The 27940-nt window shown below is 39.1% G+C and overlaps 1 protein-coding gene across 1 annotated transcript in view; it reads left to right on the forward strand.

Moving 5' to 3' along the window:
* Positions 1–268: 268 nt before the first annotated feature.
* The window catches only part of mid2 (midline 2), a 143948-nt gene continuing 116276 nt past the window's right edge, over positions 269–27940 (forward strand). Inside the window, exon 1 of the mRNA XM_044363447.1 lies at positions 269–740. The gene's annotated coding sequence lies outside the window, so the exon portion shown is untranslated. The remainder of the gene's footprint in view (positions 741–27940) is intronic.

The raw sequence follows: 27940 nt of genomic DNA on the forward strand, positions 1-27940 counted from the left end.
ATTTAAATGTAAATATAGAGATTTAAATATGGTTGGCTATCTGCATGTTTGATTCAAATTGCCACCTACTTTAAAATGACTTTTATCATAATTGTATCAAATATTGGGGCCAATCTTGACGTTTCATCACTACCAACTATTTTGCAAAATCATATTCCTTAGATTTGATTAGTGAGACAGGTGCATTCTCACATCAGATCTTACTTATAGTGCATGTTAGTGTAATTACATGACAGCGACACCGTGAGGCCACAGGGGATGAGAGGGCGGGTGGAAGAGGAGGAGGATGGGTGCACACAGCTCGGGTTTGTAGCACGCGGGTAACCGATCCCAGCTGCTGCCGTGGGGGAATGAGAGCCGTTCCCGTCCCCGTGGGTTGGTCACGTGTCCTCGGGGAGCCTTTAGTTTTGGGACCACGTCGGGAGGGAGATGGAGCGCACCGTTCTGCACAGCCGAGTTGAACGGCAACATCTTTAACAAGCGTTAATGATCCGTCGGTGAATCTCAACTAGATCAGTTTTGTTTTGGGGCGTCGCCATATACACTCCACAGTAGTGTGTGTATGTGTATGTGTGTGTGATACACAAATACGTCAGGCACAGTCAGTGGGATCCCTCAGTCACTGACTCGTCAAAACTTCCGCGCGCACCAACTGTGATCTCTACTGCGAGTGTCACAGTGTTGCCAGGCGCTGCTTCAGTAGTACAAGTCAACACACGGAGCTGTCACGTCGAACCGAGGTAGGCTGTGCTTCTTTCCTGAGCTTTCTGAATGAATAGAGAGAGTAAACGTGCACAGGAAGATGCACGCTGGCTAATAATCACGCTGTTACTTAATGCAATGTGCGAGGCAAACCCTGCGCATGGGATACTGAAGTTGCAACAGCACAATGGAGCATATCAGCTGTTTACGAGTGTGTGGAAAGCTTTTCTCTTGCACAGAAACACGCAAGATGAAAACAATGAGTGTTTGACTGATGTGGTGATTTAGAAAACACCGCGAGAGAGCAAATGTGCCCTCATAAATCTCTGAAGTGGTGCGTAAACGTTGAATCATGGACTCAATATTTATGCATTTATCTTTATTTCAGAAGGGGCCTGCAAATGCACCATCAGGACTGTGAAAGTGCTAAAACTACAAAAAGTGTGAGACTGACAGTTTCACCTTCAAACTTGCATGATATTGATGTGAGGTTGCATTGCTGAGGGAGATCTCATTATGGCACGTTTAGCGGCACTATCTGGCACTGGATGATTATGAGACTTGCTGAAAATATTTTCACGTTTCCTGCCACCAGCCACGCCCCTGATGCCAGCAAGAGCAACGGTCAAGAATTTCTCTTATCCATAAGCACTAAAACAGTCATCGTAGAGACCATTGGTGTTGTCAAAGTAATGATCACATGTTGTTTTTATCATCTGCACATAGTATGGCATTGAAAGATGCATGAAGTGATGATGATGATTTGTGAAGCTCATTAACAAATACAATAGCAATCCTACAGAGTGTCCGCAGGGATGTTACATCATTTATGATCATTACATCATCTATGACATTATGTCAATATGGTTATCGTGAAGACACAGTGCTGCAGGTGACAGTGGAGGCACTGTGGCTTCAGCATAGCAGAGTGTAAAATGTCAGCTCCACATCAATAATGCAGGATACCAAAACAATGGGGAGCAAGAGAATAGGCTCCAGTGTGCGAGTGTTGACCTCTTCTCAAACTTTGACACTATTAAAGAACAAACAATCTATTACAATTAATTTAAATGAATTACTAAGCATCCAAACAATTACTTTCTAATCCTTGTATGCTCATATAAATACATGGTGTGCTCCAAAGTGTGATATTCTTTAGACACATGTTGATCAGCAGTTAAACTGGTTTTATGCTTCGAGACAGCTATTAAACTTCAAAAACTGGTGGTTCACCATCTTACTTAAGATGATTTATTTCCCTACTCGCTCTCTCTCTCTCTCGCTCTCTTGCTCTCTTGTTAATGCATGATCACTCTTAATGAGACAGGTCTCAGCGCATGAGGCCCAACCCTCCCGGAGACAGCTCTGCTAGTTGGGTGAATACAACTGACACCCTCATTCATCATGCATCTACAGGGTGCTGCCTGCTCTCTCAGTCTCTCTCTCTCTCTCTCTCTCTCTCTTTAGACCTCCCTCTCCCCAGTTCACCCTGAGATGATAATTATTAAGACATTCTAATGATGACAAGAGCAGGAGCTTTTTCTAAGGGGAAGACAGCCTCTACATGCTGGGATGATTATACTTGTGAGGGTTGGTAATCTATTTTGATGCTGCAGCTGCAACGACTTCCAAGAATAAATGTAAACACGCACTGTACAGTACAGTAGTGTACCTGGATGACTCTCTGCAACTTGAAGCCAAAGTAATCGTCTTCGTTAGCATGTTGAGGAGCTGCCTGCTCCTGCAAACCAAAAGCTGGCTTATACAAAATGTTTGTATAAAGGAATTGACTGCTTAACTTTGGAGAAAATTGAAAAGTGGGCCATGTTTATACTGTGTTTTAGTATGTCACATAATTATTTTGTGATCTGCTGAAAGCATTGGAAGTTGTTTAATTTGTGGATTGTTGGGCTTCCTGTATGCTGACATATGTGCATCTTATATCTTTTTCCCACATATTTCTTTATGTAACCATCAAATTAGACTAGATGCTCTTGATGCTGTGACGACTTGAAGTATCTTATGTGAAGCAGTAACACTGCTAGGATTGTGCTAAAATTGTAAATCCAGCTACTGGAAAAGCCACCATGCAATATAAAATGTTATAGATGTAACTGCTCCACATAGAGTGAAATACCCATGCATAATTAGTGCAGTATTGATTAAAACATTTAATTTGTTAGCTTTCCTTTTACCTCCTTTTAGATTTACTCTACTCTATTAAACGTTGATGAGTGAGAGAGATTCTAAACTCTTGAGGGATCATTTACTCTCAGATGAAAACAGGAATTATCTTAATCCCAGTTTTGCTGGGACTGCCTGTCACAACAGCTAATCTTTAAAAGCTATTGGTCACGTTCTTGTTTGTTAAGGGAGGTTGTCCGTACATTTTAATCAGTTTGTCCTCACAGTTACTCCAAAGAGGACACCAGTCATGAGGATCTTTTTATTCTGGGCTGTCTGTCAACAGCTGATGCCAGTCTGAGTCTGAATGAGGCATTTCTCTAAGAGAGTCAGCCTCTTGGCCTTGCTTTCACAGGGAGCCTCTTGAAGCAGCAGGGGGGGTCTGGCATGTTGTTTTAGCTTTGCTAAAGTTCGTTGGAAGGATAGAGCTCCAGCCTCTTGTGGAGAAAAAAAAAACTTTGTTGTGAAACTTGGATGTTGTCATGTGATTAGATGGGCAATTAATGCCATAAAAATCTTCAGGAAACTGATCAAAAGTCACGGTTTTCACCTAAATTTTGGTTTTCCCTGTTGTACTGTGTCAATAGCAGATGTGAAGAACCTTTTTGGTTCTCCAAAAAACACTGCTGACACATGCTGAAAGTGCTTTTACTTTTAGATAATCCAAATTTGCAACAGTAAACAAAGCATCCTTTGAACTTTTTGAAGAGCACCTCCCAACATCATGTTCTTCCTGAACATCCATTTCGTTCATCAGATTATATCAACAAAACACCAGAAAAATACCATTTCCTTCTGACTTAACCCCTGATGCACTCATCATTTTGCTTGTAGGCCTATAAATGCAATTAAATTTGTATTGCAGAGTTTCCTTAATCTTAACTCTGATCTGTTGCTGTCCACAGACTCTCATGCTGTCTCCCTCACTGTCATCCTCCATTATGCTGCATTAAACACAGTCCAAAATAAAAACACATAAACTCAGATTTGTTTCATGATGTTAACTGAACCATTTACGTAAAACCGGCTGTGTTTGCATGCGTACGTGCCAAGTAGCCTACATCCATGCCTGCTTGCATCTGTGGACCTGTGTTTGAGTGTGGGTGTGTTTAGATGCTTTTCTTATTGAAAAGATTGAAATTATGGAAGTGTGACAGAATAACCTCAGGGTAGGCAAGATGCTACTGACACTGCATTAAACAGCACCACACGAGTCTCTGCTAGCACAACGCTTTACCGCCTCCAGTCGGCATCACAGTGGCTTGCCTCACCACTCATCGGGGGGTTTAATATTCAATTATGAGGTCATCTAGTTCAAGTTGAGTTGGATGGCTTGTGGAACAGCCCCACTGATTGATGAGTGGGCATCATAGCTAAACAGGCTCTGAAGGAGGAAGAAATAAGGCAGATGGCCTGTGGGGGCTGTTTACTGACGTGGCAGGAGTTTATTAATGGTACACACAGTAACAGGAGCACAAAAATGAATCTGTGTTTTGTCAGATCAAGCTTTAAGGGAAATTAAATTCAACCATGATATCAACTCACCTCCCTTTTGGTTTATTCATTTTTTAGAAAGAGACATGCAGCAACATGCAGTAATGCCAGAGTGTTAGAGACATGTTTATAGTGAATAAAGTACAATTTGTATTCATGCAAAGCATATGAAATAATGCAGAAAAATGCATGCATTTAAATGTATGTAAACTAAAATGAAGCATCAAGGGTGAAGGTTTCCAAATGCCTGGAGAAGGGTGCTATGATATCCCACTGCCTTTTAGTTTGCTGCTGTGACAGTCTGTCAAACTGTCACATCCAGCCGAGTCCGAAGAAGTGTAGGTCTCACAGTGTTGTGCTGACAAACAGTAAGCAGACAGATAAAGAGGCAGAGAGTGAGACAGGCGGTTTAGCATTTGCTTGTGTGGGGAGAGCAGCCTCTCCTCTGTCATCACATAGCAGATAAGATTCTTCAGCGGTCAGGTATTTGGACTTTGCTGGTGGGCTGTTTCTTGGCTGAGAGCTGGACCAAGCTGTCAGTCAGATTAGCGCTATGAGCCATCGGTGGGAGTGCAGCCCTATCCTCGGGGGGACAGCCGCTAGAAAGATCTGCAAATCCCCAACACTGAGCATGCACACACACGCATCCGCAACCCCCACCAAAGAATGAAGGGACAAGATCAAGCCAGGTCATGGGAGGCTCTTTTCAAATAAATCCTTCGGGACACTGTTGTCTCCTCCATGCCCTCCGTGTACATGTGTATTCAATACCCCAACACACAGACACACACACACTCAGACAACTTGTCCCCTCCCCCCAAAGAGGGACAGCAAAAGCACTGACACATGGTTGGCTATGCAATTTTTATGGTTCACGGATTCTAACTGCAGTTGGTGTGTACATTAGTAGTTCTTGCCTCAAATACAGTAAAGTATAAAGTGAGCTGAAAGATTTTGCTATATTTAATTTCTTAAGGTATGATATCCATCTCCAACACCAAAATATACAAAATACAGGAATGGCATCGCCAAATTGATTGAGTCTTTCAATACAACATAAGAAAATATTAAGTTTGTGAAGCTGCTAGAGGATATATGATCTCTTGAGAGACAGATTTTTCACCTGTTTATCAAACGATATATAATTACATATATAACTTACGTGAAAGTACTTTTATTTGTAGATCAAATATATTAACATATGTATTTGATTTGAGTAGGTACACCGAGGTAAAATTAATGCAGTCTAATACAACAACCCTGCAATAAATCCTGCAGTTGAATTCGGTTATATAATGAGAGGTGTTTTTCCACTCATCGATATTAATGGGGCAGATGAAACGTAAGAAACATCTGTCAGAATAAAGGAATATTATTCAACAGCACCACAAACTACAGCCTCTAAAATATCCATAAAGTTGAATTAATACCTTTAGAAAACAGAAGTTGAACATTATACCTCTCAAAAGCTAGGTATAATAAACTGGCAACTGAGTATATATCTAAGAAAGTTGATCAAATACATTACAAATACAAGTTTTCTTGAAAAAAAGTGAGAATTTATTGGGACGTTTTGAAAAATATAGAAAGAATCCTTTCATACACATGCATATATATTTTTAACATATGAAAACATATATATAATTAAATTTTTCATATCCTAGTAAGCATGTGAAAGTTTAATAAGAGTCTTTTATTGTCTTGATTTCTATTGTCTTTGCATTCACAGTACCAGCCGAATGACACAAAGTCCCGGTGATGATATCGCCTTTCTCCCCCTGGGGTAATGTTATTAGAGGCAGATTGCATGACTGAGGCAACATGTCCTGCATTCAGAACAGGGAGGGTGAAGCTGTGCATGAATGATCCAATAGAAAGGGCAGAGATGTTGACTGATGTTGTGATGCTCAGCAGGGACTTGCTTGAAATAATCCTAAACTATCCAAATTGTGTTTACCCATGAGAGGAAAACAGCTGCGAGCCATTCTTACCATTAATGCTCTGCGGCCTTCAGCTGTTAAGAAATGAAAAGGTTTCATTCCCAACTGCTTCTATACCTGATGATTGCTTTACTTAAATCTACAATAACACGGATTATCCCCTCCTGAGAAATGCCAGGGTTTTGTGAGCAAATGTCCTTTTGATTGCTTTAGATTGAGATGTTCCATAGAGAATTTAGACATTATTTTGCATAAGGTATTTTTCTTCTGACAGTGCACAAATATGGAACAAACCTCCAATATAGCCTGTTTGGAATAAGCTTAATCCAATTTTTTACACCTTGCCTTTACTTAAAGCTGCCTTCAGTGCGAGGTGAATCTGTATATGAAATCATTATTTATGTACTGCATAAAGTATTTTGAAGAAATATGAAAGACTTTTCGCATTTTGCAGTTTTCGCATCAGTGGAGCAATAATGATCCTTGTAGTCAAAACATCTTGTTTGAAATTGTCCTTGATCGTAGAAATCCTCTCTTCCTTTTCGATGCCACAGAACTAGAAGATGATATGCACCTGATGATGAGATATTACTGGCTTTTTCTGTGGAGGGTGTAGAGGCTGCGGTAGTTTGAGTGGAAGCTGAATCGAAGATGACAGCGACCTCTGGATGTCCTCTGTCACCACTTGTTCTACGTATAATCACAGCGGGGGAGGAGGCAGCGGAACAGTGACATCTTCTTTACTTAATTCACTGTGATAAATTACTCCTAACCTTTCACTGTCTCACTGACCTCTGCTGCCAAACTGCAATGTAAGGATTTCCACAAACATGTATGAGCATACTCAATTCCCCGTCCTGCTCCTCTCTCTCTATCACCTCCTCCCCTCTGCCTTTCCCGCTTATTGTACACCACGCTTTCTCATTCCAATTCATTCGACACACATACACACACACACACCCCGCCTACAAACATGATCTAAATCTTTCCTTTGTAGTTTTCTAATCATCTTCCTAGCAGGCCCTATCTGTTTTCCACACACTGCTGCCAGTTTCCAGACAGATTAACTGTTACATGTCCTCAGCTGTGTCGATAAAAATGTTAATTATTAGGTTTATAGGGAAGGAACAATTTGTCACAAGCATACGGTGCTAAATTAGAAGGTCATGTATGTTTTTTTTTTTCAGTGACCCCTGCTAATTGCTTAACCTTCATCATCAGCAAATTCGGCTGCCATAACATTGGACAGACCAGTCGTTCTCGTTTAACTGCTGCCCTTCTGTATCTCTGGAGGCGGAGGCGCTTCTAATCAACGTGTCTTGTAAATTTACATTAATGAATAATGAGTGTGCAGTATGGTTTCACAGAATACTGAACCGTAAGTACAGTGACAACAAGGGCTGTTAAAAGCCATATAATTGCAATCTGCTTTCTCTGTGTAGTGTGCATTGCATGTAATCGAATGATTCTGCTTGCATAATTATAGCTGTATGATTATACTTAAATGTATTTTGAGGAACCCGAATGTGAAGGACTTAAAGGCTGTACTAGCCAGATTATTGCTTTTATTGTAAGAATCCCCTTATCTTGGAGTTAAGGAGTTGACCTCTTGATCAAAAATAAGTCACAGTAAGGTAGGTTAAAAGTGTATAGATGAAAAATTTGGATAAGTGGATAAAAGTGGATAAAAGCTTTGATCCATGTTTAAAACTTTCAAACTCTGATTGATTCTTATGAATCAAAGATGATGGTACTTTATGAGTAAAGGATCTAATGGCCTCGCTGTCCGTCCCCTAAGAGTGGTCAGGTCAGCTGTGATCACATCTGAAAAAACAGTCAAGCATGCCTTCCTCCACTACCACCACCCCTGAGTTTTTCACGCACAAAATGAAGACTTCTGCTGTTGCATCATGGCTTTTTTTCTGATCCCACGGTTTAATTCCTCAACCAATGAGAAAGGAAACCTATCCTTAGAAAACACTAACAAAAGCAAACTCACATAAACCATGCAGCCTAAGCATCCTGGGAAAACGCAGGCAGCCCATATGTCCCAACCCCACCCCACCACCGCCCCAGGCATTCTGCAGCTGTGTTGAGGATATGATCTAAGATTAAAAAAGCGCTTTCATTCTACCAGTGTGTTTGTGTCTTTGGTTATCAGACAAACACCATACACCACTCTGAATGTTTCTGGGTGTTGTCTGTCTTTCATATGTGCTGAGATATAAAACTATGGTGATGATGATTGTGTTTGAATGGGTTGAGATAATGAAGCGGAGCCTTTATGTTTTTTAAAATTTTATCAGCACCGCTGCCTGTGCAACTACATAATCTCACCCTTTACACATTCACATTTGAGTTGAGAGACCCAAGTGGATTGCTTAAAGGCTATTTTCCTTGTGATATTCTTTGGTATCCATATAGATTTTACACATTCCTATTCATCTCATCTCCTGCAGGCAGTGGTATAAAAAATCCTTTTTCTCGCCAACATTGCTTGAAGCAGTTGAAATGAATTTTTCTGACTGGATCTGACACTCGTTTTACGCGCTTGTGATTATTTGATCGCCACATTACTGCTGGTACTTGCCGTTAATCTTCATATTAATGTCTGCTATATCCATATATAATAAAAAAAAAACCTTGTGTGAATCCCAGAAGTGAACAGAATCTTGGATTGGTCTGTCAGAGTTAACTCTGTCCCTGTAAGTCAGTATTCACATATACCAGGAGCAATTCATTGTAATGTTCACAAAAACTTACATATTTATGGAATATATCAGCAAAAAATAATTATTTTCATCACTCTTTCATCTGTCGATTAATGGCTAAAGTAACTGCTCCCTTAAACCCTTGAACCCTTCTTTTGGATTCATTGTTTGGTCAGTAAAATGTCAAATTGAACTGTAATGTCTTCAGATTGCTTGCACATGTATGGAGCCATATAACCTATTACACTGTGCACAGGTCCTTTATAGATTTGATAACTTAAGCAAATAGTAGGATCCTTTTTCATATAAAGTGTAGCTTCTTATGAGTGTGTAAGACTCACACTTACAGGAGGTACTTAGGTTGTATTGATATCTAAATTAACTATTAACCATTAAACATTTTCATGTTTCATTTGTGAATTACCCAATCTGATGTTTTTATATTTTATGTTCAAAAACACCATCAAAGAGAAATTCAAAGATACCAAACATTTTTCAAGTTCTACACAGAATTTTAACAGCAAGATTGTTCCTGTAAATCTGGATAAAGCCATCAATTCTTTTGGACAAGTAATCTCTTCAGAGTGACAGCATTAAAAAGAGAAGCGGACAGCATATCGAGCTTGAGTTTCTCTTGTCTTTCCCTCGGGACCTTGTCTGTGCCCTCAAATGGAGTCTGTCATACAGTATCTGGCCTGACTCTGCCTTGTAATTAGATCCTTACTGCTTTGTATGTAAACCGTGGTCCAGAGGCAGAATGATCTCTCTGCCCCCTCACTGACTGCTGGTTGTACCTTTCTCACAGAATGATGTGGCTTCACTTGTGAGACTTTGTCTTCAAAGACATGTTCCCACTCTTTTTCCCACTGGCCAGTTTGTGGTAGTGTGTGTGCGGTTTGTTCGTACTTGCTCTCCGGGTGCCATCAAATACTTTTTTTTTTCAGTATTTCTTACCGAAACTGTTGTCCCCATCACAAGAGCATAACAGTGAGAAAACATGCAAGTGTAGAGCAAGCAAAAACACTGCCTCAGCATGGCATTCTGACCTGACTTATGATCGATCAGCTAGTCAATGAGCCATTTAAAATTCACACAGAACATTTTACAAGAAATTCTCACTCTGTCAAAAAGCGCCTACAGATTCTGTACTGTATTGTTACTTGAAGATGCAGTTGGCAATTTGCTCCTTTATTGTCTCAAATAACAGCTTGAGATTACAGAAAGTTGAATTACTAACGTGACATGATGAACCCACGTGTCTCTTTTTGTAGCTGTTGGGGTGGTTATGACATAGACTGTATATAAAGATAGATGTAGCGAGCTGTGACATTGGTTTGCATTGGAGCTGGTTTGAAGCCCAAGGTTGCAGCTTAGGGTCGATGCCACCTTCTCTGTTTGGAGCCAGGACCTTTCAAATAAGAAGTGCAGAGTGTTGCCTTTCACACTCTGGAAAGACGCCCCACTAACTCAGACTGAAATGAACGCTAGCTTACCAGGAACACTGAGCAGTGCACACTTGGGCTAACATTAGCTACTTTAGCTAAATTATGCTAACAGGGCAGGTATCATAATCAAGAGAGCTTACCAAACTATTTGTTGACAGCATCTTCTTAAAAATCACTGTCACAGATGTAACAATATGGATTGAACATTGCTGAAAATTTAAAATAGCTGGAGAGAATTTGTGGTTTTTCTACTCTTGAGGTGGAGATCCAATTGTAAAGTTGCATACTGCAAACAACCCAAACTCGAGTTTCTCAAGTTACCTTTTGCCTCATTTCGTGTGTCTGTGTGTGATTTTGACAGTTATGTGAATGTTGGTGGTTTTAAGTTTGTTTTTCTTGGGAACAAAATTGTAAAATTAGTCTCTAGTTTCCAAAGACTAAACAGAATTTAAGGTTTCTGCACTTATCAAAGTGAATCAACCTGAATGGATCAAAACAGATATGCCTTCCAGTATTTGCTTCTCCTGTAATAGCTTGCAGTTGTTCGCAGCCTCCTTTGGCATATCAAAGTTTGATGTAACATTCAGATAAGGTTTTCTCACATTCCCTTTCTGGCCTCCATTTGAAGTATGTTTTTTTCCTCAGCATCTTGCAGTGACAGTTTGAAATATGCCCTGGTGGGATGAGTTTCTCTTATTCTTGAATTAGGGTAATATTTTTATGTTTACCAATCACTGCCAGCCCACAAGAGATGCAGGCCTATTCTCTATCTCTCTCACTGCACGCCTCTGACAAGGGAGATGCTAATAATTAATGACATTTTTGAAATCTCTTTCAAGATGCTCAAGGAAACTGCACAAGGGGAAAAAGGAAGAACATAAAATGGCTCGGAGCATGCAGTCAAAACAAAAATTCAGCCACAGAATCAAGTGGGAGTTTTTCTAGCTAGAGAATCAAATTGGAGTCTGTCTTTCTCTTACTTAGATCTACTAAAAACATCTCTGTGACCCATTTTGGGTTCCACCTCATGATACGAAGAGTATAAAGAGGAGCTCTGTATCTTAAAAAAAAAAAAAAAATGTTGCATGTTACATGAATAGGTAGAGGCACAAAATCTAATTGAGAGAATTTAGAATCACAAATCTAATTCTTTACTAGTGAAAACCTGAAATCCTTTTTTCATTATACATATGAAACTAAAGTTATCGCTGATACCAGCATTTCTAGTACAGACATGCCACTGTTGTCCTATACTATCTGTAGATAGCAACTGGATAGTCACTAGTAAATTACCCTTCCATGACATATCTATGTGATTAAAATCAAGCCCATAAAGAAGTGAGAGTTTTTCAAAAGCATTTAATTTGGCTAAAAACAGTCCTGCTATTAAAGTTATTTAAATACTGTATAAGGAGAGTTGAGTTGAGACTGGAGAGTGACTCAGCTGAGGGGAGAGAGGGCAGATGAGACAGATGGAGGGAGAAGCAGATGAGTAGGGATAACTCTGATAGGAAGAAGAGGAAGCCCAGGGGATAAGGGACAGTTTGGTACCTATTGCATACCCTCCCATAAGCCCAATGTGCTCAGCAGCAATTAAAGTATACACACACAGGCATTCAAAGCTGTGGCCTTAAGAAGAGGCTTGTTTCATAATGGGTTTTGTAAGACATGGCTCCTGGCAGCTGGAGTATATTGAATTTCAGCAACAACAGCTCCTATAGCACTGCTATTCAATAGTGGAATAGAACAGAAAGCGGAGCATTTTATCAGTTTCAGTGGTCTATCGGGAATTTTTGTCTTTCACTTACTGATATAGCTGATAGCTGAAATGTTAATGTGAAGCCTCTGTAACAGCTTGTAACAAGCCATCTTTTAAACCTGTGTAGGCATGTATGCATGCACACATCTGTGCATGTGTGAGTAACATCAGAGGAAGCGTTCTGTCACGATACATTGCGCTAAAATGTAGGTTGACAGAAACATTCCTATCATGGTGAGAAAAATATTTAAACGATTAGGCATATCTGACAGTACTATGTCCAAATGTAATTGGAAATTAATTTTTCATGGCCGCGAGTGACTCGTTAGAATCCAATCCTCGGTCTTATGATGTTTTAATTAGTGTGTAACAGTGAGTGGAGTGATTCAGATGTATACCTAAAAAAGTAAATTCTTTATAATCACTCTACAGTCACCATGAGACAGTATTAACCTGCAATAGTCATATACTGTAGGTCATGGTCTACTTATGTGTTACTTATGTGTTATGTTTTTTTCACAGAGACAATACAATAAATTACTTGTCACAAATAAATGCCTTTTTTTGCCACTTTTACCGACTGACGCTATCATCCAACCTACAACTTGTTTATGACAGTTTTCACGTTTGCAGCTCTAAACACTTTTTTACAGCATCTGTATTTTACAAGATTAAATACACATTTATTTTCAACAAATGTGTGATGTGATTACACACTTTTTGTATCTTTTCTAAGATTCCATTTAAAGCAGACTGCTCTGAAATATTTATACAATGGCCATAACTAATCATAATAAATGATCAGTGTAATTATCATTACCACACACAGATCAAATAACAAGACATTCTTACTGACATAATGAGTAGGTTTATGATTTGATTAATAATTTATTATGTTATGAATCATTTTACGAACATGTTGTTGTTAATTATTAATTGTAATATGTAGTTAATCTCTTATGAGAACTGACTATGGCTCTCCCCTTTCAGTCAAAAGCCATGAATCTATTCTCTATTGTTTCCCTCCTCCCTTGGTTTGAACTTTATTTTTCTCTCATTTATTTTTTTGTATACACACTTTAGTGGAATTTTAGCACATAATATATACACTTGTTCCATTACTGTATACATTTGTCATCAGCTCATAAATCCCCTGTGGAGTTCTTGCGTAGGAATAATGGAAATATGAAAGAACACCCTATGAAGACCTTTAAGGGGAATAGGGAATATAGTAATGACTTCATTTTAGCTTCTGTAATGTATTTTCATGAAAAGGCTTTACTTCTGTAAGGCAATCTACCATCTGCGGCACAATCGCTACTGGAATCTCATGTGTGTTTATGTGTGTTTTTCCAAGAGACACTAGATGGCACTATGGATATATAATCCCTTGGAAATGTTATTGCCTCTCTCTCTCACCCACTCTCCCTCACTCATACGCACAATATCACATACATGATTTTGTTGTGTCATGTATAGAGGGCAATTAGGGAGCATTTCCATATGTTTTATAATGAGGAATTGGAATCTATTATCCTATATGTGTGTTTGTGTGTGTGTGTGTGTAACTGTGGTTAAGTATGTCATTGTTTTCCTTTGCAAACTACTACCTTATTTCTGTGTTTTCAATAGTCTCTGAACATTTAACAGCATTGGAACAGTATTGCTGTTTTTTTTACTCAATTAAGAGAACAACTACACTTATTCTGTGGTTCTGGATAAAGTCATTGTGTTATACTTTACACATGACTGTGCTACATGACAGTTTACCATCATTAAATAATGAGCTGTGCTAATATGAGCTGTAGAAGTCTCACCAAGGCATGTTTGTGTCTGTTTATGCATCAGGGATGATATTACCAAAGGTAACGTGTGTGTTTGTGTTTGCTCTCGATCCCTTTAAGCAGATTGTTCCTCAGCTTTACCTCATAAATGTGCATTTTGTGTCATGCACTTAATCTGCACCATGCTTGGGATTAGCTTTACCATCCACAGAGAGGATGCTCTCTCCTCTCCTCTCTCCTTTCCTCTCCTCTCTTCTCTTCTCCTCATCTCGTTTCTTCTCCATGTATTGCCTTGCCTTCCCTCCCTCCTCCTTCTCTTTTTTTGCATATAAATATCACTTTCATCCTCAGTGCTGTCTTCATCCAGTGTCCCTTTTCCCCTTCTATTTTCTCTTTTTTCCCCCTCCTGCTCTCCTCTCCTTTCTTCCATATGGTTCCCCTCAGTAATAATCAATGTCATCTACCAGGACCTTCCTTGATGCAGCTGCAGCATTCTGAGCTTCAATATGTCAAAAAATCTTTTTCGGCCAAATTGTTAGATTCACTGAAAAATCTCTGCAATGAACAATTGTGCTGAAGTATGCTAAAAAGCTATTAGGCTTGAGGAATATTTTTTAAAAGCTAAATACTGAATATTTTTCAAATGCAGCTATATTCAGTATTTGATTTCACCATCTAAAACCCACTGACAGTGTGTTTCAGTCAAATCCCAAACAGTGTTACTTTTACATTCTGGTAGAACATTAGAGCTTTTCTCTGATACCAGTTTCTGTAGCGGGCACATTTTGAAGCAAACATTGATCAAGGCCACAGGTAGGAGAGAGAGATGCAGTGAAATGCATTGGTATCCTACTGCTTATAAGATTATATTGCTATCCTCTTGCTTATTCTCGCGTGCGGGGTGGGTGGACTGTCAGCGGGTTTACGTTCACACTGCACTCTGAGACCCTTAATTGAGTTGATGAGGTACAGGTAAGAGAGAACCCCAGTCTTTTTATTTTGGCAGGTACCTTTTTTGCTTTCAGTATGATCATAATAGCCAAAAATACAGGATCTTGGAAAAAAACATGCATTTCGGTATGAACCATTGACAAATAGACATTGAAATATATAAACTTTTGGCATGTGACCCTGGCTAAAACAGAAGTAGCGATATGTAACCACAATAGTTTTCTGCCATCCTAATGTCGGCTGTGTCTGGGTATTTCATAAGAGTAATAAAGTGATGAACGTCTTTGAAAGCATTGAAGAAGTGCAAAAAGCTCCACTTGAACTGCAATAAAACAAAGCTCATAAGTGAGAAAATTGTGAAATGTGTCATGGTCGACCAGCCCTTTTCCATGACTGAAAACGTTGTGGTTCAACCTTAATTTAATTCATGCTCCCAAGAAAAGGAAATGGCTGGGCCACATCTGTACATGCTAGTTAGTGAATTCCTTTCAAAATACTTGGAAAATGTTGATGAATTTAACAGCTGACATATGGATCTCAAACATGTTTGCCATTACATTACTATGTCTTACAGGACACTGGGTATACAGTATGTTTTTATATTCTACAGGTAAAACAGTTTTTGCATTTAACATCTCAAGAGCAAATGATGTCATTTTTATGACATTGGAACATCCAAGTTGCTCATGAATGGCTTATTACTGTAACAGCTTAGTAGATATGAAAGGGAATAAATTGTATCTGATTGTATCAGAATCAGCACATACTCAGTATTGTGGTATTGAGCCACCTCTGCCTACAGTAAGAATATTATATATTTTGTGACTGACCAATCATGCTTTGGGCTTTACCCATTAGGTTGTAATTAAGCGTATCCGGGCTGCCCGTAGACAAACATGGACAGGGGTATACATATATATATATATATATATATAAATAATAGCATCACATCATTTCACAGCAAACTGGTCATCTATCCTGCACTTGCTAAACCATTGAGTTTTGCTTCCCAGTGACCTTTTCTCCAACGGAACTAACAGACCAATCACAGTGGAAGCTCATTAGCTGTAAACAAGCATCAACTCCAATGTTTATCCACACTAATTAGTGCACTTCATAGTCAAGAGAGTTATTTGGCAGTGTGTTCATGTGTATGTCTGTGTCTACATGTGTGTGTTGGCTGATGATACTTAACAGGCCAACAACAAGGCCACTAGAACTGATACAAAAACACAAGGACAGCTTATCCACTCTCCACAGAATTAAGAAAAATCAGTAATTGATTTTGTTTCAGTCAGCGATGGCTCACAACAAGGAACTTTACACTGAGAGGACTAACAGAGAGGATTGTTGGTTAAGTGATTTATAAAGTCCCATACAAATGGCTATTAGAAGTGTGCTCAAGGCAGCTGCACTCCTCAAGGTGTCTCAGAGTAAAGTTGCGAGCGCAGCGATATTTTAAGGATGATAGTATTCTGAAAAGGCCTTAGAGAAAAAACTATGACATGGCAGTTTCTCTACTTCTAACAAGGAATGAAAATAGTGTCTAATGTAAAGCTTCACTGGGCGTGATTTTTTAATGCAAACATAGAACCCAGTACCCCCGAGGAGAAAAGCCATGGATTAGATTGATGATGGAAACTTAATTTAAAAAGCAGAGACTTCTCAACATCAACAATCGCTCAACCTCTTCACCAAATTCACCCTCACCAGAGACCAAGACAAATAAATGTGTGTTGCTGTGGTATAAAGTCCTTCAAATATTCAAATTCAAACCATTCAAACATTTACTACAGGTAAAACTGCTGCATTATCTGACTCAGCTTTTAAAATTCCTGTCGTTCCTCTGATGGTCTCTGACAGTCTGATCAATAGTTGTGATCATGAACAAATCTCTCCCAAATCCAGACATAGAGAACCAAGAGTAAGACCCTGTGATCCAATCATTCTGTCTTTGGGATAGAGCTATCTGTGGTCACAAATAGTAATTAGACAGATCTAGAAGTAAGTAAAATGAATTTAATTCCATCTCGGGTAACACTTATTGCTGTCTATATTACTTGTCTATATTGTCATTTAGGTAGGAGCTATGAAATATAGTACATATGTATTAGTGACAGAAGAATGTTTCTCATTTAATGTTTTTGCCAAGTAAAATGTCTAGCTTGTAATATTTGTTCTCTTTTAACTAAAAAGCTGTATTCAAGTGCTTCCTTGTAAAGTGTAGCCTAGTTAACACCTCTGGGATTCAGTTTATATCCTTGATGACAGTAACTTAATCATAGTTTCATGGTGTCCTAGAGGCACTATTTTGTAGCAGACTGTGGATTGCTGTAATTTGAAGTACGCCAAAACAATTGTACCTGCAGAAGAGCTTTACTTTCCCATTGCGTGATGTGGATGCCTAGTCAGACTCTATGACACATCAGTATTAATGGGGATTAATGGCTTCAACATTTCCAACATGCTAGTTTGCGACATTGGCATGTTAAGATTAACAGCCCACTTTGAGCCATTGCTGTGGAAACAGCAGGCCCTGTGGGGAAATTAATCACAAAAAGAACATGTTCATATATTCTTTCATTCATTTTGTAGCCTATACACAATTTAGTCTTTCACTTTAAGCATTTAACTCAAAGTGGGCAGACGGTTCTAGTAATATATTCATTTCACATCTAGGCATACAAGACAGCACTTTCTCCAAAGCAGCAGCTTTTAAATCAAATATTAATTTTCTGTTCTCAAAGACCCCTTTTCAATATTTCTCCATGGCCTAGGTCTACTGTTCATTCATTTGTTTGCTGTAATTTGCATGTAAAAAAGTGGCACATTTCTGTGGAATTTGTGCTTTCTGCACATGCATATACCAAATGATTGTGCAAATACATGTGGGCTTGGACATGGATGTGGGTAGCTATCGCTTCAAATGTGCCATAGTTGTAGCTGTAGCCTTTTTTAAAAGGCCCTTTGATAATGGATGTAAGATCTTCTACTCGGGGTGTTTGGCTGCTCTGCTCATGCTGCTATGAAGGACAGTCCATTTATTCATGTCCGTTCCCAGAGCCCCCGCAGCCCAAGCTCCCCAGCGCTCCCTCAGAACATGAACAAAGGGCATATTCTGTCACAAGAGAGTGGAGGGGAGAAAAAAATGTGTGTGCATGTGCGTGTATGAGAGAGTACATTAAAGTTGGAAGTGGAGAGAGTGTCTGCACATGCATCCAGTTGCATGGCCCCTGTGTGGGTGTCTTTGTGTCCATCTCTGTGTCTGTGTGTCTCTAATGTGCATGTGTGACATTCTCTGACTCAAGGGGAATACCCACCAGATATTATGCCACTGTTCTCTGTAAAACTTTGTTCTGCACAAAGGGCCTGTTTCATGCTCGACTCTTTAGAAGCTTATACATCAAAAATGTGACCGGGTGGGTAATGGGTTGCATTGTGACACATTCGCTTGGGGCTTTTTGTCCTTGGTTTGACTCATGGGAACCAGGTACTGTTATGACTCGTGAGTCTTACGTTTCTGGTTTCAGTTATACCAAAGTGTTAATTCCCACATTATGAACAGATAGCATGTGTGTGAAGTCATTTCAGGTGATTTTAGTATCTGATTTGATTGCTGCAGGTCCCAAAAAAGAGATTACATTTGCACCTCTATACACTAACTGTATATTCGTCAATCTCTTCCCACTCAGTCTATACTCTCTCATACACTCAGGCCACTTGGATGTCTTTGTTGAAACCACTACAGCTTCAAGGGTTGAAGCAGGGATGCTATTATATCAAAAAGTAAATGAAATAATGTAATGATGATTACTTTGGAGTGTTGGCCTGATGATTAACTACATCTAGTGTTGCATTGGTGCTATGAAAGTCAAAAATGAAATCCTAGGATGAATTATAAATCAATTTCTACGCTGGTGCATCTTTTCAACGAGAACAATGTACACCTTTTATACTCCTGAGGAATCAGCCTGAGCTCTACCACATCGCCCCATAAAGTTCTTCCCCATCTATTGTTAATAGAGCAACTCCAGGCCTTACCTCTTGAGGACATCACTGAAAAGAGCTTAAACGCTGAGTGTGGACTCTGGAGAGACTTGTTCATGTTCTGAACTGCAAAATCGCAGTGAAAACATGAATTCTGTTTAAGAGGAGGGTGTTATCCTTAATCTAACTTCATACTACTCTGCTGGGATCCCTACTCTACTGGGCCAATTCCAACTGCACTTCTGTCAGTTAACACATTTAAAGAAATGGGGCACCAGTTAAAAATAGCTTGTTCCTACAATTTATGACCATTTCAGAGGCAAAATTACATTGCCACTTTTAAGTTTCTTGGTCCATTTATTGGATCCCCTTTTCCCTTTTTTTTAAAAAAAATGGAATTTCGATAACAGCAAAGAGACAACACTCTTTGGTATATGGCACACCAGAACTTTCCTTATCTTTGCATGGTGGAATGGAAATTTAAGCTTGGTGTGAATTGAAGTAATAAATCCTATAACCTTGACTCACGACAGCTAATTTGAAAGCACAGTACTTTTCTATCTATTACAGAAGTTCAGATTCATAATTTAGAACAAATTATCCAAACCATTGTGCAGTTCATCATTGTCTGTGCATGCATGCATGCTTCAGCAAACAGTCTCTCTTTGTCTGTGCCAAGGATTAGCAGTAGCCTTCCAGAATTCTGTCACGTCTCCTTTCTGCCTTCATGTCCGCACTGCTTGGACTTCCTCTTTTTGTCCATCACAAGGCTGCACGCCTAATTCTGTCCCTTCACAGGCTGCATGCCCATGGATAAAGGGAGAAAATTACACTAAAATGAGCCTGGAAACATAAACGAGCACCCCACCACCCTCCACAGCCAACCATCTGTAATCTTCTACTTGCCATTGTTAGGCACTGTAGCGCCCTCTCGTTTTCATCCCTCTTTTTTTATCCCTTATGTTTGTTTTCGCAACAGAACACTGAGTAAATTTAAATGTGCGCCACTTGTGACTCTGTTTCACACAAGTCAATTTGCTGGAGGTCGGAGTAAGTCGTTTGAATAGCTGTCATGTTCTGGAAGAAGTGCATAAAATGTTCACATCAGTCCCTCTGCCAGAGCAACTGACTGTAAGATGGGGAATTTTTCAAGGACACGCAGAGCAGCATTCATATTCATGCATGGTGATCAAATGTAAACGATTACCCATAGGATTATGGCAGCAGCAACGTTTCCTCTCACTCCCAGATTTTAGGCCCCGTTTTCAGAACACTTTTTGCTTGGCTGTGCAGGACTGCAGTTTGAACATCAAAGCTGGAGCGACAGTGGGTTTTGGCTCAGTAATGCAACAAGAGCTGATATGATTATGTAGAATACAGCTCATCTTCCCTGACTCGGAAAACTGTCCTTCAATAATTACTTCTGAATTTCCTATTTGATTTTTAGTATTTCCAAAAAGTACTTTCAAGAGGTACAATATACAGGGTGCTGTACGGTATTGCACCTAACTGTTAAAGCAAAATATATTTATGGATTTTTTTTTGGATTACAGTAAATATACAGTATATATCTAACAAGAAATCTGATATGAGACTGGAACACCAATTACAATAGCATGTACACACAAACTGGAGCAACATTTGTGTCACTGGTAACAGTATGTAACGGTGGGACTGCATTGTATTGGGCCTTTAATGATTGATAAAACATCTGAAGACAAGCTGATGATGCATTATTTATTGATTTGTCTTTGCTCAGTCAGCCTGTCTTGATTGCCTCTTCCTCTGCGATGAAACAGTCAATGCCTTACTCTGCTTCAGCAACAAATCAATGACAGTCTGTCTGATCAAAGAGTAGGGACAGATCCCTAAAACAACACCAGGCTACATATAAAATATTTAGATGGCGCAGAGGAAGACAGTAGAACGAGAACAGAGCAAAAACGGGGGCTGCAGGAAGCACTGCAGGAAGAGGGGAGAGGAATGAGATGACTCCCACTCAGCAATCTTCTTCTCCCGGTTGTGTGTTTGATGTGGGCTTGTACACGCTGTTTAAATAGGTTTCTTTTCCTGTGTGTTGCGCTCCACTCTTTTCTTCCTTATTTCCATCGCCTTATATTTAATCCTCATCTCTCTCACTAATCTTAGACATCTGTCCATCCCATAAGTCATCCTGGCCCAAATATGACTCTCATGCTCAGTGTTTGGCATGATGGCTCACTAATCCAAGTGTTCATTCCCTTATTTCCCTTTTTAGGTCTGGTCCTGAACTATTTTTTAAATAGCACACTTACGTTGGAGTTTTCAAAGGATGAGAAACTAGTGGTTTATTTGGTTGCACAAAGTCTGGTTTGCACATCAAAAAAGGAACACTATTAGATGTTCTTTATAAGAAGCTTATTAATAATGTAGCAGAACTGAGCCAATGTTAGTATGTTGCATTCAGGCTATGCTTTCATCTGTGATGAGTTACTGTTCACCAGAGCTGTTTGCTCCCATACTTGGGAAATAAACAATTAATCAAACTAACACTAAATTTAAGTTGAGTTAAAAGTGTTGATCCTGATTATGATCTGTTTTATTCAATACGGTTACATGTGGTAACTAGAGTGCTGTGCAAAATGAAACCTGATTATGAGGTGAAGAAACTCATTTTATGGAATTTCATCCACTTGAGCTTCATTAGAAGCTACAACATTTAAGAAATGTTAAACCACAAATAGAAGCATGCATTTTATTTAAAAAGCCAGGAGAAAAAGATAAGCCAGTTTCATGTGTTTTGAAAAATTCTCTGAGAACAAAATATTGCTGCAGCAACCAGCACGTTGCTCTGCTCTGAGCAGTACCTGACCAACTGAGCAGTGGCTTAATGATTATCCAACACAGCGATAGAGGTTACGTGCTAAATAAAACAGTTGCTGACCCAGCAAGATAATCCGCTAAAAACTTGTTGCACAGCCAGTTTAACCAGAAAAAGAATGAGAGAAATGCTGGTCTTGGAGTCATATAGTTAAAAGCACAGTGATTATTAGGACTGAAGACTAACTGGAGAAAGAGAGAGATTAAAAGAAGAAGAAAAAAAGATGTTAACCATATGATTTTTCATTTACTATGAAGATTACTTTTTTGTATGTGGATAATTATTGTTATGGTTAAATAGAAATTGCAGACTGCTGACAAAATGTGATTTCGATAAGATTGTTTTCAGCTCCCTTTGTTACTTAAAATCACATGAAGTCTTAACAGATCAAACCACAGAAAGAAAAAGTTAGAAGACTTTGTTTTAAAACCACCAAATCAAGAACAATACCTTTATAATATAATTACACACAAAAAATGTAATTTACCAGTACTGACAGGTACAACAGCGAGCCATTTTTAGCTGCTAATATAAATCTTAGGAACTGTCTTATACCATATAATTTTCTCTGCATTTCTGTGATTGCCTACTTGAATTTTTAATGCTTTGGGGCACCAGGAAAATAGTCAAATAATGCATTAGATGTGATTTTATTAAGGATTGACAATTTGAATTTTAACTAGTTGGTTTACTAAAGTAGCTAAACAGGATATTTTTGTTACAATATGTCATATGACAGTTGAAATTAGTCTCATTTGAGAAGCACTCTATAAACTGATGCTTTGTTCAAAAGCTGATGAAAGAAAATGTGCTTTGCAACAATGACGCCCCAGTGAGAGTTTCAGCAGGGAGAGGAGAACAGCTGCTTGGTAGAAAGCCATTGTTGCTGTCTGTTTGGGTGAACCACAGAAATAGGTAAAATATGCACATTCTGCAGCAGGGTAAACACAATTCTCTGTTTGTGCAGCCTGATTAGGCGCCTGTTTGTCCTGAGGAAGCCTACTGCACATGAATGACGCATCAGATTGTGATAAGATCTGTGAGATGTATTATTTTTCATTTTTAAAATAAGTATTGGAGCTTCATGCTTTGTTTTTTTTTTACATGTGTCAGTGCAGTAATCTGATGAATTTCAAGAGTGTCCATAATATAACTACATTATATTTTAGAGGCTGATGTTAAGAAGATTTATGATTTTTATAACCAATTTAGCATTAAAGCTGCTCTCTCAACCAACTTTTCAAGGTCAGTCAGACGGAATAACAAATATGCCAGAGGCTTTTCTCATCAGTATTAAAAATTTGTGCACCAAAATCTAAAACTGGGAATTTTTTGCGACAAATTTAGATCAAGGCTGTCAGTATTTGTCATATGTGACATGTGTTATCACTCAGCGGCTCATAAAATGAAGACTAACTCAGCAGCAGTGCAGGTTATTAGCAGCCAGGTTGAAGATGACACTGCCATTAAAGGGTTAATGTAGCTCTGCTGTGGTGTGGCTGAACTCAGCAATGCTAACAGATTTTCAAGCCTGACTTTGAGCCAACTCTGTAAAGTTTGAGGTTCTTAGTTAAAAGGTGAGCCCTGTCCTCTGAGTACAGATGCTACAGAGAGCCTTGGAGCTGATCATCCGACTGAGGAATAGAGTCGACAGTCATTAAGGTGTGAGGTTCAGCCTTATTGAGTAGTCTGAAGAGGGACTGAGACCCGGCCGTAGCTGGCGCCCCATTACAGAGGAGGTTGGCCATGAGCCACTAGTGCACACCACAGTCCAAATTCATTAAATCACTGATGCTCTCTCATTAATTTCACAATGCTGAACTTGTAATGTCATTCAGTGCAAATGTCAAACTGAAGTGCCATATGCCATCTCAGTTCACTCATACATATGGTGCTATATTAGAAAAAAATACACAGGATGAGATGCTAAGGCTGGCTGGATAGATGTTACTGCTATTTTTGTTTTTTGCATATTTGCCATTTCTTTTTAATTTTCTGATCTGCAGTCTCAGACACTTACGCATAACTTTTTCCAGCTCTCTCATAAACTTCTATTCACTGTTAAATAACTTATAACTTGTAATTTTGATCTAAATCATCAATGTAAGCAAGTACCCAACAATCTGACTTCACAAAATTGCATCATGTAAATAGGCCCATAAATTCAGTCACTCTTGCTCATGCTGAGGAGAGAATTCTGTGTTTAATTGAGACTCTTAACCTAATCAAACCAGCAGAAAACCGCAGGCTGATTGCACATGCTATCTGTGGCTGTAAATATGCTGTAGTCTGTAAATGTGATCAAGTCTTCAATCCTAAAATGAAATAAAAGAAATGTAAGAAAACAACAAATGTGAGATTTTGAGAACAAAGTCAATGTTTCAAGAAAAAAAGTTGTAATAGTTTAAGAAAAAAATGTAATATTTAGATAAAAAAGTCATAATAGAATTGGTTGCTTTGTCATACATTATGCTTTTAACTTGTGTTTGGACTGCAGTGTTGCTTTCCTCTGACCAGTAGCTATGTGTCACTATATCACCACTGGCTACCCCTCGCAGGACTCTTCCTCTGATCTCTGACACAGTCACTATACAGTGACCTCTGTCTGAAGACAGACACCAAGCTATGTTTGGGACACCACGGTCCAGGATGCTTCCTCTTGAAAAGCTAAGGGAAGCAGCTGTGTGCTGCACTTTATCAGAGGTGGGGAAGTTAACATTTGTGTCAACAATAAGCCACACAAAGGTGAGATTCATGCCTTGTCAGATTTAAAACAGTTTGTTTCGATTTTCCAAGAGCAGAGGCTTCAAGAGGCTACTAACAGATATATTGTACTGCCTCTCGTATCGTTTAGCATTGAGGCCACTGAGCAGTTGTGGCAGCTTTCCGATGTGCTCTTGACTCAGCTGTCTGGAGAAATCCAGGTCCCCACTGTACTTCAGCCGCTGCTTCAAAACACATCCCGTTACTGACTCATACATCATGACAACAAGGTTTCATTTTCATTTCAATAAGCCTATCATAACATCTATGACAGTAAGGTAAGCTACTTATTGGTGAAACCTGTAACTTCATGTTACCTCATGTAAAAGCTGACTGATGAGCTGCTCTCATCTTTATACGAGAGAATATTAAAATGTTTGCTTAATTCTCTAAATATTACTTTTTTCTGGTAATATTACAATTTCTATTATCTATAAATCTCAGATTTTTTTTCTTTCTTATCAGTGGCCCTAATGCTAAGTCATATAAAACAGAAAGCAGATGCAGGAAATGAGTAAAAACTCAAATCAAGCAGAAATTGCCTGAAGAATTAATGGAAACATAATAATCCACACACTTAGTGCTGGTCTTTTTCTTTTGAAGGCAATGCACACAAACCTTGTGTTTATAAAGACGTACTGAATCACAAACACAGCTTAGTGGTGTTTAAAAAAGACCTGTTGCTGCTTGCCTCATGCTGGGAAAAATGCTGATGGTTGACGCACAATGTTTGTATTCTGCTGCGAGTGAGGTCATACCAGAGCAGGAAACGCGACGAGGATGTGTGAGAGTTTCCCTGGCGATACAAAGTGGCTCCTGTGTGTTGTGGTGTAGCTGATAATGAGCAGAGATATGTGTGCGCTGAGCTAATTCTGGAAGAGGCGACCAACGCCCTTGCTCATAAAATGGTCACCCCAAGACTTGAAAAGTTTTGTGTCTCTCAAAAGGTTCCCACCAAAACTTCCTGAACTCTTTTAAAATCATGTGACCAAAACCAAAGATGAAGCAAATTGGTTCCTTGTAATTTGTGTCACACTGAATCTATTATCTGATATCAAGCATATTTTAAATTGGTGGTGAACTGAAGAAGACGATTCATAAAATGCTTATCTTGAGGAATATTGATACTGTTAGTAGCTTTTAGTCTGTTCGGTTCCATCAAAGCGTTGACAGTTAATTTAATCTCTTTATTTGAAAAATGCAAGATGCCCCAGCGGAGGTTAAGTTGACTGAGCACAGCAGCAGCTTCTGTTCAGGGAGGATAATTGAATATAGTGAACCCGTCATCATTCTTGTCCTTTGTGTTTTATTTGAGCCAAACTGTATCAGCGGTGTTCAAAATTCATTAGCCTGTGTACATTGCACCACTGACATTTATATGTGCACTATACTCCCTTTTGGCATATTAATAGTCGATTTGTGATGACTTAGAAAAAGGAGTCAATTTTTTAATTTGATCGAGATGGAATATTTAATCATATTTGTCGAGTATTAAGTGGGTTTGTGAACAGAAATTGGTCACCTTCAGCCTTTAGACCTGCTAGAAGAGTGTCGTTAGGCAAAGTGACAGCTAATGTCAAGGGGGCATTTGTGCTGCTGTTCAGTACAAGTAGACTGTGGTTGAACTGGGCGGCTCCCTCTATCCAACAGCAGGAAACTGTGGTTGTGAGTGCTGGAAGAGAGTGTGCTCTGCTAGCTTTTTATGGATACAAAAAGCTAAAAATGAAAATATATCACACTGGAGGGCTGTAAATCGATACCAGCGTTGATGGTACCAGGTGGGCTGGCTGAGTCAGATAGTCCTGTTCTTTGTTCTGTTTCCTTGACTTTGTATTTCTTATATATAACATGGTTCTGTTTAGTTTTTGTTGACTGCTTTCTGTAGATGTAAGCAGGCCTGTCCACGTATAGTCCTTCGAGACACACTTTCACGATGGACTTAAATAAACCTGACTTGACTTAATAAAAGCATGTGCGCAGTATCAGGGTTAGAGAGGTCTAATTCACAAACGCGCTCTTGAAATTTTATGGTAACCTTTTATCCGTTTGCCAAACCAGTTTGTGCTCAGAAAGGCCTTTCATCCACATCAAAAGCTTGTTACTGCTCAACACTTGTGACTCACAGAGGCTTCATTTTATTCATCAGTGGCTAATGTGAAAAAAACATCAATTTTCTGATTCCAATTTGGAGTTGTATTTATGAAGCAGCACCTCTTCCAGCCTGCAATTGACGTTGGAGAACTCCAAGTATAACCTGTGGGCAAAAGGCAGAGAACAAAAAAAACAAGATGAAGAAAAAGCTAATTATTGTTATAAGCTTAAATATTGCATTGTCCACCATTTGCATCTAAGCTTTTAACCACGTGAATCCCTTCACTTTTTGTCTAACGCTACACTTCCAACTATCCCAATCATCCACTTTTGTCTGTTAGGTTTTTCTACACAAGGAAAAGAAGCAAATATATCAACAAGCCAAATTGTGATTTCTGGATTCTAACAGGATGCTGTCATTAAAGTAAAATCACTGACTGTGAGGCAGGGACAGAATTCCTGAAGTATTTATATTCACAGGTTGGATATTTTTCTGCAGGTGGCCTCCTGATTGTCTTCCGTTTCTGGCTCCCACAGGAAGAGAATTGTGGCCTGATACCATCATTTTTGTCAGTGTTGGTTGAAAACTAAATGGAAGGAGGAAGAGAAAGGAAAGAGGGAAAAAAAAGGGGAGAGGTGAGGGGGAGAGACAGCCATGTTATGTTGTGCACTGGTTGATGACAAGCCTGTTTCCAAGTTACACACAGTGTTTCCCTATCGAGCGAGACAGACCTCTTTAGCATTACCAGGTTTTCACCGCCACTCCTGTTTCTATTCTGAGGGGCCAAATGTTCCACTCAGAGTTTCCTTTTGTAAAAACATTGTGAATATTATAGGATACATCAGCCTTTTACGCTATTAGTTGTCATCAATCAATAATGCATTCTAAATTATCATATAGATTGTAGAGTAGAAAGGGCTTTTTATAAATAATTCTTATTCTGTCATCGAACCGTCACAGCTATTTAACCTGGTTTTAGTACTGAAGTTTCTGTCATGCGCATCTTTTCATCCTGCTTAGTATATTTCTATATTATCCATGTTGATAGGTTTAAATATAGCTCCATAGCCACATATATATGTGAACATTCTTGCATGTCAGTGATCACATACTGTACTTTTCCTTCACTAAAACACTACATCTTATAATTGGATTTCACTCTGGTCTGTTGAGGAAGGTGATGATGGGGTTTCCTAACATCTGTGTAGGTGCAAATTGGCTGCTCTGCAAAGAAGACTTCCATATTTGAGATTAAACAGTTTAGATGA

This window comes from Thunnus albacares, chromosome 10 (assembly GCF_914725855.1).
Source record: "Thunnus albacares chromosome 10, fThuAlb1.1, whole genome shotgun sequence".
Taxonomy (NCBI): Eukaryota; Metazoa; Chordata; class Actinopteri; order Scombriformes; family Scombridae; genus Thunnus; species Thunnus albacares.